Source organism: Lepisma saccharinum, chromosome 23 (genome assembly GCF_977018435.1).
Source record: "Lepisma saccharinum chromosome 23, izLepSacc3.1, whole genome shotgun sequence".
Classification (NCBI taxonomy): Eukaryota; Metazoa; Arthropoda; class Insecta; order Zygentoma; family Lepismatidae; genus Lepisma; species Lepisma saccharinum.
The window spans coordinates 4,312,535-4,325,140 of NC_139251.1; positions in this window are offsets into that span (position 1 = coordinate 4,312,535).

Sequence of the window (12,606 nt, forward strand, 5' to 3'; positions counted from 1 at the left end):
TGCGGCCGTCTGGAGACACCCAGGTCTCCTTTTTTATGTCTTTTCGTGGAAGCCAAGTACTTTTAATTACCATTTCCTTACTGCTTGCAAAGTCTATCAATCTCATTCCGTTATCATTGCTTACTTCATGCAGGCTTTCTTTGCCAATTATGCTTCTGTACATCTCTTCTCTTCCTATTTTGACGTTTAAGTCCCCTAGTATGATTTTTACATCGTGTCTTTGTACATGATTTATTTCTTCTTCTACTTTGAGTAAAAAACATCTTTCTTCTCCTCCTCTATTTCATCTGTGGGGGCATACACACACAACATTGTGATATTGAAGAATTTGGCTCTAACTCTGACTGAGCACATCCTATCATTAATTGCTGTAAAGATAAAAATACTTGGTTTGATAGACTTTTGGATTAGGAAACCTGTACCATTATTATAGTGGAACCACAAGCAAAACAACCTGCGCAGAAGCACATCGCGCCGGCGGGTGCGGGAAAGGGCAGGGGGGAAGGAACATTCAGCTGGCTCACGTCAGCGTTGCCAGGCCTATTGATTTCTCGGGAGAATTCCTTAATAAACTATTGCTATGGAACCTCCAACGGCCAGCTTAAAAACACGTTTCCTGCTCATCTTACTTGAACATGGAAGGGAGATGTGGAGTGGAACTCCACTCAGCCGTGAAAAGTGCTGTTTGAACTGTGAAATTATGTCAAACGCTACTCAATTGTGCTAGGACATTATTTTATTATATACTTTTACTACATTACTATTTTTAGATGGCTGTATTTTATCCCACCCTAAACTCTATTTCTATTTTAGTTATCTTACGTCGCTTTTGTGCCTCTACGGGTAAGTACGACAATATGGATGAATGGAAAACTGATGAAATGGATAAAGTGACACAAACACAGTGAAACGTCCTTGCCTTACGAGGTAGAAATACTGACTTCGTAGCGTGAGCAAATTATGTTATACATGTATGTGTTTGTGGGTGTGTGTGTGTGTGTATTTCTAGCAGATGGGGAGGATGGGTGGCACCCTAGCATAAGCGTTGCTATCTTGAATTATTGAGAAAGACATGCTGTCTAATTCACCAAATATATTTCACATACGTAATGCATTTTCTCATTATGGTGCAGGACGCGTGTCCACCCCTATCGATAGCTGTACACCGAACACCAGCAGAAGGCAAATTGATTTGTTATTGTTAGCATTCGACTTGAAAGATTGTGGAAAATCGCCGACAACGGCACGTTAGCTTCATCTGTGAACACAACTTTCAACCATTTCCTGTCATAAAAATTCCTTGCGATAATAGAGGCATCGCAAAGCCCTTGTGTCGGTGCTGAGAAAGGGCAAATTTGAGGGTGTTTTCCACGCACCCTCTAACCGGAAAATGCGGAAGAGATAAAAGATGTTGGTCACTTCCCTCGGGCGGTTTACTTTCTTTTGTTTGAAACATGTCCACTCGTGAAATGGAGATCTTCGGTATATTTTCGCCAAACACAATGTTCTGGGTTTAGCACCATTGTTACAAAAGTATCTGTGACGTTTACACCGTAAACAATCGCGCCACTCCCCTTGCCTCCCCCCCAGTGCGCACGTCTATGCCGCCCCTCCGCCCCCAAGAACGTCGTTCATCCGCTACAATTAATCGATAATCGGATTTAGTAGCAGATCTTCTGGTTTCCCGAGGAACAATCTCCCGAATTTTTCAAACCTGAGCTGGCAACACTGCCCCGAACACCGATAACGGCAGGGAAGTTGCGCGAACGCTTTGGACGGAAGGTTTTTTCCTTGTGGTCGAGCTATACCAGTTTCTCCTCCACTATACATCACTATATGTTTTCCAGACTTTATCATTCCTTGTCCTTTCCAGCATGTTTCTTGTAATGCTAACACTTTCCCTCCATACTTTTCTATTTCTTCTCTGATTTCTCTCAGCTTTCCTGGTCTCTTCAATGTTCTTACATTCCAGGTTGCGAGCATTATATCGGTTTTCCTTCTCATTAGCCTTTTTTTCGCCGGGTCGTCAACAAATTATCCGATCTCCTCCGAGGCAATCTTTTGGTATCCGTAACAAGTTCTTTTGACGGGGTAGGTGAGTTAACCCTACGCCCAACCCCCAACCTGGAGGACCAGGATTTATTTAAGGTTTACTCCCCTAGGTAGGTTGGTGTTGCTTTGCCTTCGGAGCCCTTACTACCCCTTGGTTTTCTGTCAGGGTATCCTTCCCTTAGCCTTTGGGGATCCCTCCCCTCCCTGCAAGGCAGCAGGGGCTGTGCTTATTTAATGGCGGCACTTCTTCGCCATGTCACAGTGCTGTCTTTGGGCATTTCTGGGTTTTAATGGGTGTGATCCTGCCACAGATCACTCCCTCCAGACCCTGATAGCACTGCCACCTCGGTCCGGGACTGCTTATTTTGCTATGCCTTATTCGCAGCTAACCATCATATCTGATGGACATTCGCTATCCGCCACCTGCGACCCTCCCAGTAGCTTAGGCCCGCCCTGGGACTTCATACCACATATACGAATCAAATTCCAAGAAAGATAAAATGCCTACTTGTATTATATTTGCAGTATAAATACCATCAATTAAAAATATAATATGTGTCATGTTGTATACATACCTTCAATATAATTTAGAAATTGTCATACCTTCATACCTTCAACAAAATTTGTGAAGTATGTCTACGTACATTTATGAGGAAAATCTTCGTTTGTTGCTTTTAGATATATATTTTACCACTACAAAAAATTCCACTATTCCAGAATCGACGTAAGGCATTTGCAAGTTAATGTAGTATTAAAATTGGACTCTAGGTTTTGATGACATTATTATCTACGTATTAACTATTGTATATTCTCTAGTTAATTTCGAAATGTTTGGAAATGTATATGGCATCACTACTAAGTTAAATACCCTGAGAAATACTTTAGTACACCCTCCAAAATATAAGGTGGATTATTACAGCTGCTTTGGAAATTATTCTAAATCTGTATATGGGCATACCCTAGATCATATTCCATGTCAGAAAGTAATAAATCGGAGACTTGTTGTCCATTACGTATGAATAGGAAAATGACAGTGCAATAAGGACATTTAACCCTTCAGGCCTAGGGTTTGAGAAAGTTAAGTAAGACCTCAGCAGGGATGTGAATATTAATACAATGTGTTTATTTAGGTACACCCTACATTGCAATTAGCACATTACACATTATGTAAGAAGAAAAAACTGGTATCCGCATGTTACCGAGTATATAAAAATAATGAACGATAACATTCTTAAAACTTTTAAAAAACGAAGGCCATTTTGTCTTTCTTCATATATTAAGTAATAATAGTACATTACGATAGGAATTATCAAAAATTGTGAAGAATACATATCATAGAAACATGAAATACAGAGTTAAGATACGTAAGCAGTCACTTTGATTCACTTTCCCCCGTGCAGTTTCTAAAACATGTCATGAGATGCGCCAAACACATTATCCCCTTTCACTATTTGAATTCAATTTTGAACTTTCTGTCCCCTTAAAGTGTGGACACAGATAACACCTTGGCCCATTTTTGCAAGGGTAAAGAGGTATTCTATGGCACTCTGCAGACAATTCATACTTTTCCATTCAGACCCCGATATAGCTGTTTGACTCTTCCCTTTTACACATGAATGTCTTGATATTACAGGAATGTTCGCCTATCTATGTCGTCTTACAAATGACTTTTTAAAATTATCTGAGTGTTAATTTCCCATAAGTATATCCATTGGGGTAAGAAACACCTTCAGTGGATAAGGCTTACTATTTCTTGAGACATATTTAGAAGATATAAGGTTTGCAACATCCACTCCTCTTTTGTAAGGTTGGATTTTTTTTTTGTTTTCGTGATTATCCTGTACTGGTATCAATTTCTGCATTTTGGTGCATTGTTAAAAGTAACACCCAACTTGTTCTTCATCATCTCCTACATTTTTCTTTATATTTGGCTGGATAATTTCTGTTCATTTTCATGCGACATCGAGTGAAATACAGGTTTTATTCTACACTAAGCTTATGCAAAATAAAATACTTTTAATGTACAAACTATAATAATTTCGCTGTATAAATTATCACTAAAACACTTCTGTAGTTACGGGATGACTCAGGTGGGGTGTGACACATCCCAAACAGAGATTGATGCAACACAGACAAATGCTAACAGGCAACTGCCTGGTTGTTACGGACAGAACCTCTTCATCGTTATTCAGCTTGAAGGTACAATGATTGACAAATGAAATGTACACATATTTTATTGGCAAAAACCAAGAATAAAACATTTGGGGTTTTTCACACCCCACCTGAATCCTGAAGGGATAAACCAACGAAAGGAACAGGTACTGACGGAATATGTCAACATAGGATGCTGCTTTTACTATGGAAACATGTGGCCAAATTCCGAATTCAAAATCCCTTGCTAATCAAAGCTAACGATCAATATATCTGTCACATGGGATATCCTCATTCGTCGTTCTCGATGAAGGTTCATCCCGATCTGAGACGTCTGTAGCATTTGCGACACTGTGTTTAAGTGAACACTACTGGCCATACGCGTAATGTAATGCGGTGTAAGTCTCTTTTAACGTTATCTGCAATTTCACATATAATTTGAATACATTATTTTATCTTCCAATTCCTTCATGGTACGGTAGCTGAAAATCGCTACGCACACTCAACACGACCCACTGCGTAACTGGTGTTAGCAAGAGCTTCGAAGTAAGGCCAAGTTAATAACTAAGGACAAAATTGGCACCACCACCTCTTCAAAAAATTTAGGTGCAAATTTTACAAAATTGGTTCGATTTTTTTTTATGATCTTGCGTAATAGTTCTTTATGAATGGTGGTTCTGTTTCTATTATTTTTCTTTCTTTTTCTGTTTTTGTTAATCAAGCGTGTGCCGTGTTTGCACTTCTTTGTTTCTTTAATATATTTCAAATACTCCATTTTCATCTTTCATGTTAGTATCCTGTTGTTTCTTCATTAAATAATATAACATCCAAATCATGATTATTACAATTCATCTAATGTTCTTGTAAAACGAAATTCTCATTTTTTTTCTTTCGTGCACCAGATTATTATAGATTTCCATTCTTAGTTATTGAACCTACAAATACTTTTTCTAGTCTCTTATGAAATCTGTTTGTTCCATCCTCTACATTGATGGTTCTACTCAAGACAGTCTAAGAACGTTTACGAAAAAATACATAGATTAAAATGCAGGGTTCCCTTAGCTAAATAGCAGTCAGGTGATGAGTATGAGGAACCATAAAATACCCATAATGAACCGGTAAAAATATTTCCTTTTTTTCATGAAACAAATATGAAAACATGGTTTCCTTAATTACATAGTTGTGAATCGTTATCCTGATATAAGGAGGAAAAACATGGTTCGCACGGATGATGGACTTTTAGCGTTGTTAATACACTCTACCTGCTGAAGTATTGGGCATGATATTGATTTACAGAAACTATTCTCGAGAAGATAGAAGTTCCACAATGACATCTCTGTGGAATATATGAACAGGAAGTTTGTTTGTCATTCGTTAAGTGAGTGAATATCCTGCAGAGAGACATGAATACTCGTATATAAATAAATAAGGCAAAGTGAGAATTGCCTCACTGACCGCTTACATTCGAAGTGCAATACTGTACTGGAATGGGAATGCGCAGTGTAAAGTGACAGATTGTGCACTGTGTACGGTGTGTGTGCAAATATATAAACCACTTTCCAATTACATTTCAAGATACATAAGGTATGAGTTTTCTATTTAGAGTTATCCACACTACGCGTTAAAGTTTTCACATGCGAACATCCATAATGTTAAACTTTCAATGGTGGGGTGATCCTTCCACATATTGCACCAACGTCTCAACCTCACTTCCACCTATGACGCCATGGACTGCAATTTGCAGACTAACGAGGCTCTGGCGTCTGACCTCATCGCCAGTCAATGTCCGTGAAGACTTTCCCCTTCCCTTCAAGAGGTCTACCCATAACAGCCCCTGTGTGGGGGGTCGTAACCTTGTGACGTCACCGCGGAAGCAAGCTTTCCCTCTGCTTTGACAAAGTCATTTGAACACAACGACGACGTGTCAATATTTTTCAATACTTACATAAAAATATTTTATTCATTACGTCATTTATTTCATTTCAGGGGCATGGCATGGACGTAGGCACTTATCTAGAAATTTATTCGGAAGGGTTCTCGGAAGCTGGTCAATTGTATCACATGTAATACGAATAGCAAAATTGTCTTGATATTACAATATCTGCTAATAATACTATATTAAAAGACAAAGACCGCTTAAAGTGGTTGACATTCGATATCGCCACCGAAGTTCTGGGCCTGGGCTTGCGTGTTCTTCATTAATTTCAATTTTTACTCATCGTCGCGATTAGCCAAATTTGTGGGGTGTAAGGAGTTACCCCTTTTCAAGACACCCAAATGTCAACCTAAGTGGACTACATTATTCAGGGGCGTCTGAATCCACGGCCAGTATTTTCCTCCATGAGGGCTTGTGTTGTTTTATTCAATATGTATTTGTGATTGTCCTTTAACTATATATATATCTTAACACCATTTTTCCTCGTGTTCACAATTAGCCAAAAGTGGAAAAAAGCGCCAAGTAAAATAAAACAATTCGTCATTCATAATTGATCGTACAAAGGAAAAATGGATTGATTATATAATTATTATTATGATTATTATTGCTTCCTATAAACACAAGATCTATTGCGTCTGTCACTTCAGGAAATTATGTTTTCAATTTAACCTTTAGATTCCTGAGCTGGTTTTCGAAAGTAACGCCTCTCTGGCCGCGGCTTTGCGCGCGATTTTTAAATTTTTACACATATTTCAGAAAAAAAGTTATATCTCGGAGACTATTTGAGCAATCTACTTCGGGTAACTTTCGTTTGTAAACAAAAACATCGGATCACGCGACCGTATACAATTCAGAATGCCAAAGTAAAAAAAAAGGAGGTTGGGAGTGGCTAAGTCCTCAAATTTTCATGAACGAAAATTAAAATCTGGCGTTCGCGTCCTCTTTTCCCGCTATTTTGGAAAAAGGGTGTAAACCTTTGCATTATTTTTAAAGAATAGACCTTTTGCAACAAAGTGAAACTTGTTCCATGGTCCTTGCTCTCATAGAAAGTTTAGAATGACGCAATATTTGCACACTGTAATGTCAAAAATATCCCGTGGGGTTACATATGCGAGCAAATAGTACGAAAAAGAGAAATGGTAAATAATGTTGCACAGCAAAATAACTATTATAATGTAATATATGTACTCACCACGTAGTAGCCCACGTGAAAAGCCTCAAAGAAAGGGTATAGACTAGGGCCGGATTAACTATGGCCAACTGAGGCAATTGCCCCAGGGATCCCACCAAAAGGAAGCTGTGAAGAGCCTCCACCAAACAAATATTTTAACAAGCTGGCTATGCTTGTAAAAAATTACATAAGAAGTTGTATTTCTTTAAAAAAAACTAAAAAAAACTTCAATATTGTCGTTTGTCTACACTATTCTGGATCCAATTGTTGCATTGCTCTCAGCCGATCTGTTTGTAGATATCTGAAGCTCAATATAGGGTCTACTATTTACCATGGATGGTTTGGATGTGGTGTGGAAATAAGGCACACTTATTCCAACAATCAATTCTCAGATACGATTAAGATACTAAATAATCCTACGAAGTACATAACTTTCTTTCGATAATAACATCGTTTTAGAACTGAGTTTTTCTAGGGCAAAAATTTGTGAAGATGCGCTCTCGGTGCATAAGTGAACTACGGGACACCTAACTTTAAGCAGGTATTTTGAGAACCCAGCTAACATAAGCTAACGGACGGCGGAATGAGTTGAAGCTAATGTCGAAATATGCAATGACAAAGAAGAGAAGGGTATTGTAAGAAGTGAAGCGAATAAGCTCTCACGGCAGATGCCATCCCTGGAAATAGCATTGTTAGCCGTCTTATGGAATGACATTTTAGAGAGATTTGATGCTACGAGCAAAACACTTCAGGATCCAAGGCGAGTCCTTCAGTCTGCCATTAACATTATGAGATCTTTAAAGAAGTTCGTAGAATAAAAAAGGAACTCGTTTTCTGAATATAAAGAGATAGCCAGAAGAAGTGGCACAGAGCAGTACAATAAGGAACACTCACGTAAGCAGGTGAGAAACGTCAGACTGAAGCCTCTTGACTATGAAAATGAACCTCAAATCCACCTCTCGACTAGTGAACATTTCAGAGTGGAAATTTTTCTACAAGTGATTGATCAAATCACCTCATCACTCACAAATTACATCTGCAGCTCGCGAGCATCTACGAGGAGGATCTGGAACCCTCGCTAGAGAATGAGTTGATACAGTTTGCACACCTAGTAAGCAGTATCAATGTCAAACATCAGGAAAACATTTAACATGAACGTCTTCGTGAATTGGACTTTGATGATATAATAGATGAATTTTCGGCGAAAAGGCAAGAAAAGTGTATGTACTATAAGACATTGGGAAATTTCTTGAAGAAAGTGTAGTTACTACAATTTCCACAATGAACCTGTCGGTAATTGTCCAGTAGATGGACCGTGCATATGTAGTGACATGTTTACTCTTAAGTGTAAATAATATCATTAATAATAAATTATGTACGTACAGTATGTACAGTCTACTGCTCAGTTCTCTGTTTCCTTCTGAACCCCCTTAGTATTTACCATATATTGTACTTACGGTGTTCACTCTTCATAATATACTGTAGACATTTAGACGCAGAATTTTACTGCTGCTATAGCGCTACAATTTCCGTCCTGTAACTTTATTTTACTGAGCTATTCTCCCTATAAACCTATCTGCGATAAGATTGATTGTGAATGACTACTGATTCTAAAATCAGGTCTATCATTTCAACTGCTGAAAATTGGTGGTTAACATATTGAGCTAATAAAGCTCGTATTAAAAAAGTAATTAAAAAAATGGGGCCCCCCACAGAACATTTTGCCCAGGGGCCTCCACCAACCTCGATACGGCCCTGGTAAAGACAAAGTGCAACTTTGCAAACTATGCACTCATAGGATGTTGTCTTTGTTTTCATGTTTCGGTAACAAACCTTGCACCTTTTGCGAGACCTAGTCAGTGCCTCTTAGCCGAAGATTCTCTTCTCAACAACTCAAGAGGTGGTGCAAGATCGGCACTAGGCAAAGGCCTAGAAGGACCAGCCTGATCCGCTTTCCCCCGTTTAGCCAGGTCCTCGATCAAACTTCTCAGGAAATCTCGATGTGAGAGATTTCGGGAGAAGTGTTTGAAGAGGATGTGAGCATTCGGGATGGACTGGTTTACAAGATAGAAGAAGAGTTTGTTCGTCCACTTGATTGTCCTTCTGCCAGTCAGATAGGTACATGTCATCCAGTCAGACTTGTCCACGTAACCCATATGTCTATTATAGTCAAGTATAATTTGGGGTCTCAATGGGTTACCGTTGTCGTCAACAAAGTTTCCTTGTGCACGGGGGGGGGGGGGTTGTTGGTAATTTGTCAGCTCAAAGAACGTCACTTTTGTCACGCCACCGTACAGCTGTCAAGTCTCCCTTCGTATGTACGTCCAGGTCACCACGTTTTGTCCTGCTTGTCTTGAAGTGAATGGCCATGGAACGCCGATTCTTATTGACAGTCCCACAACATCGCAAGTGCTTTGTTGCGATATCATCAAAAAGGTCGGGGGAGGTGAAGTAATCGTCCATAAACAATTTATGGCCAAACACTTGCACTCTCCTAATTAGTTCGATGACGAGGGCATGGGTGGTTGTCACAGTTCCAGTCTGTCTTGCTCTGTCCTTTCAAAGATAAACTAGAATATCAAACATATATCCCAAAGAGTCACAGAGCAAGTATAACTTGATGACAAATCGCTCATGCTTCTCTGGAATATATTGTTTAAACAGCACTTTACCCTTGTAATGAACAATAGCCTCGTCAATGGATACGTGTTCAGTGGGATGGTACAAGTCAAGGTAACGTTGTCTGAAATGTTCAAAAACCTGTCTCAGTTTCCACAGTTGGTCCTCTTCTCTGTCGCAGGAGGAGGAGATGAATTGTCGGCAAAATGAAGGGAAACGAAGGATGTGCTGTAGACGGTTCCGGAAAAGAAGACAGCTGACCCAGCGGGTATGGAAAAGGTTTTTCGGCCAGGACGATGCTATGTAGTTATGTCTATTATGTTCAAAGTATAGCCACAGGGCAAAGAAAAGGAAAATTTCGCCAAGGATGATGGGGGGGGGGGGTGCTCTACTCTGGACGGATGGATATTGTCCACAAACTGCTGGTAGAATCTGGTAGATTCTACTAGAAGAATGTGGAAAAGAGCATCCGTCCAGAATAGTGAGAATGAATCAAAAGGCGAAGGGTTTGCAGTGAGATCAGCAGTTTTGTGTCCAGGCCGGCCAGTGAAAGGGAAAGCAGTTGAAGTCGATGCTGATGATATTGATGCGGTAGGAGCATCATCTTCTTCCGAAGCAGAATCGGAGGAATCCTCCTTGTCAACACCATCAGCTCCGAACCCATCTTCGGCACCCTCTGGTCCTACAGTCTCATCTTCGTCATCCGTGTTGTCCAGGAAATCACATATCTGCCTCTCGCTCATTCGCTTCTTTCCGGACATGTTTGATTCAAGACCTGAATAAACAGAAGAAAGTGGAATTGTGGAATAAAAGATGCAAGGACTTACCAAAATAAAGAAAAGCACAATCAGCCAACGTGCAATGAACCAAGAACAATGCCACGAACCACGGAGCACACAGACACACAAGTTTCAACTGCTGCTAGAGATTCTTTTCTGACCGGCCTCAACATGTGCGACTGACAAATACGCTATTGAATATGCGAGAAGGGAAGGGGAGGAATGCAGCATTTCATCAACAGAGACAGCAGAGCGCCACATTTCCTTTCCAGAATGCTCCTTCTTTTGTTGCAGTCAGGTGCGACCGTGCATTTTGGCGTCCCTGGTTCTATTTGTAGCCTACCGTCACCAACTTTGGCATTTAAACACACCACCCATGACGCTGAAGAAAGACAGCTCCGATTACCCACGCTGGGACACAGAAAACAAGTTCGTAAGTCTCATCTATTGCCTTGCATTTCCTTCCCAGCTGCCAAAACAATGCATGGAAAACGTGACAGGGAATGACAGAAAAGTGGGGGGGGGGGGGGTACTGGGTGGGTGGGTTTTCTTCCATATGAAATTTCAGTTTTATCTGTACATCTATCAGAGTTTAAAACTTCACATACAAGTATGAAGGCCCTAAAAGCACATGAAATGTTTAATTAGCACGATGGTCTGTGAGTGTGCCATCGGGCGACTCTGGCTATATTGTGGATGGAACACTCGTAGACCATTAGAAAATTAGGGAACTTAAACGAATTGCACTTACTGAAATGTATATTATTTATTTCTAAATTTCGGACAACCCATCGACAAGAGACAATTTTAGCTCTCTTTGCTCTTTATCTATTGTTTACAAGGTGTAACATGAGGATGGACTTTCGTGTATAATATCACAGAAGAAACTGAGATCCGTCCACAAAAGGAGTTCCGGAGCGATGCAGCTCACTTTATACCCTGGAGGGACCTTCTCAGCTAGAGAGGAAGACTGATTCTACGGACCTTGATCGCCAGTATATTCTATGGTGTCCTGTATTTTGTCCTTATGTTTGCTGAGTACCAATTTCTAGCCTCGGCGTTTAACCAATGTAAAGATATTTTAATGTTCAGATAAGCTTTATTTTTGTTGCGATAAAGCGCTTTACACCTTATAGTGTGACGGGTAGAAGAAACCAAAGTGCTGACACACCCAGAAATTTTAATTCAATTTGCAATTCATAACTATTAATTGTGTTAAAACAATCGTGACTATGATGTAGTAAAATGATTTTGTATTAAGCCCAAAATATGGTCAGGAGCGGTTTCCTCTGTCTTTATTTTTGTTGTTGGAAACAGTATAGAACAGAGGTCTATTAACCTCTGGTCCATAACAGTCCAATCAAAATTCGCCTCATGTCTGAATTTGATGGGAAAATCATCTGGTGTTCAATTTTTAAAGACCCAAACTCTATTAAGAACACGTCTTCAGTGTACGCTTGTGTTTATCTGAGAGCTTTAGTAGTGCAGTGGCACGGGTTCTGCGCCCGAAAATGAGGTATAGTGAGGTACACAGTGTTGCCAACCTCTTACTCGAAAAAATAACCAAGGTTTTTCTTTTTCGGTCTAACCTAACCTCAAACAAGGAGCTGGCAACCTTGCTTGAGGCTTTTCTCGCAGTGTTGCCAGCTGGGGCTCGGTGGGGCTCAGTGCCAACCTCTTACTCGAAAAGTTACCAAGGTTTTTATTTCTTGGGCTAATCTAACCTAACGCGAGGAGCTGGCAATCTTGCTTGAGGCTTTTCTCGCAGTGTTGCCAGCTGGGGCTCGGTGGGGCTCGCAGTGTTGCCAACCTCTTACTCGAAAAAAATGACCAAGGTTTTTATCTTGGTCTAACCTAACCTCAAGCAAGGAGCTGGCAATACTGCTTGAGGCTTGTCT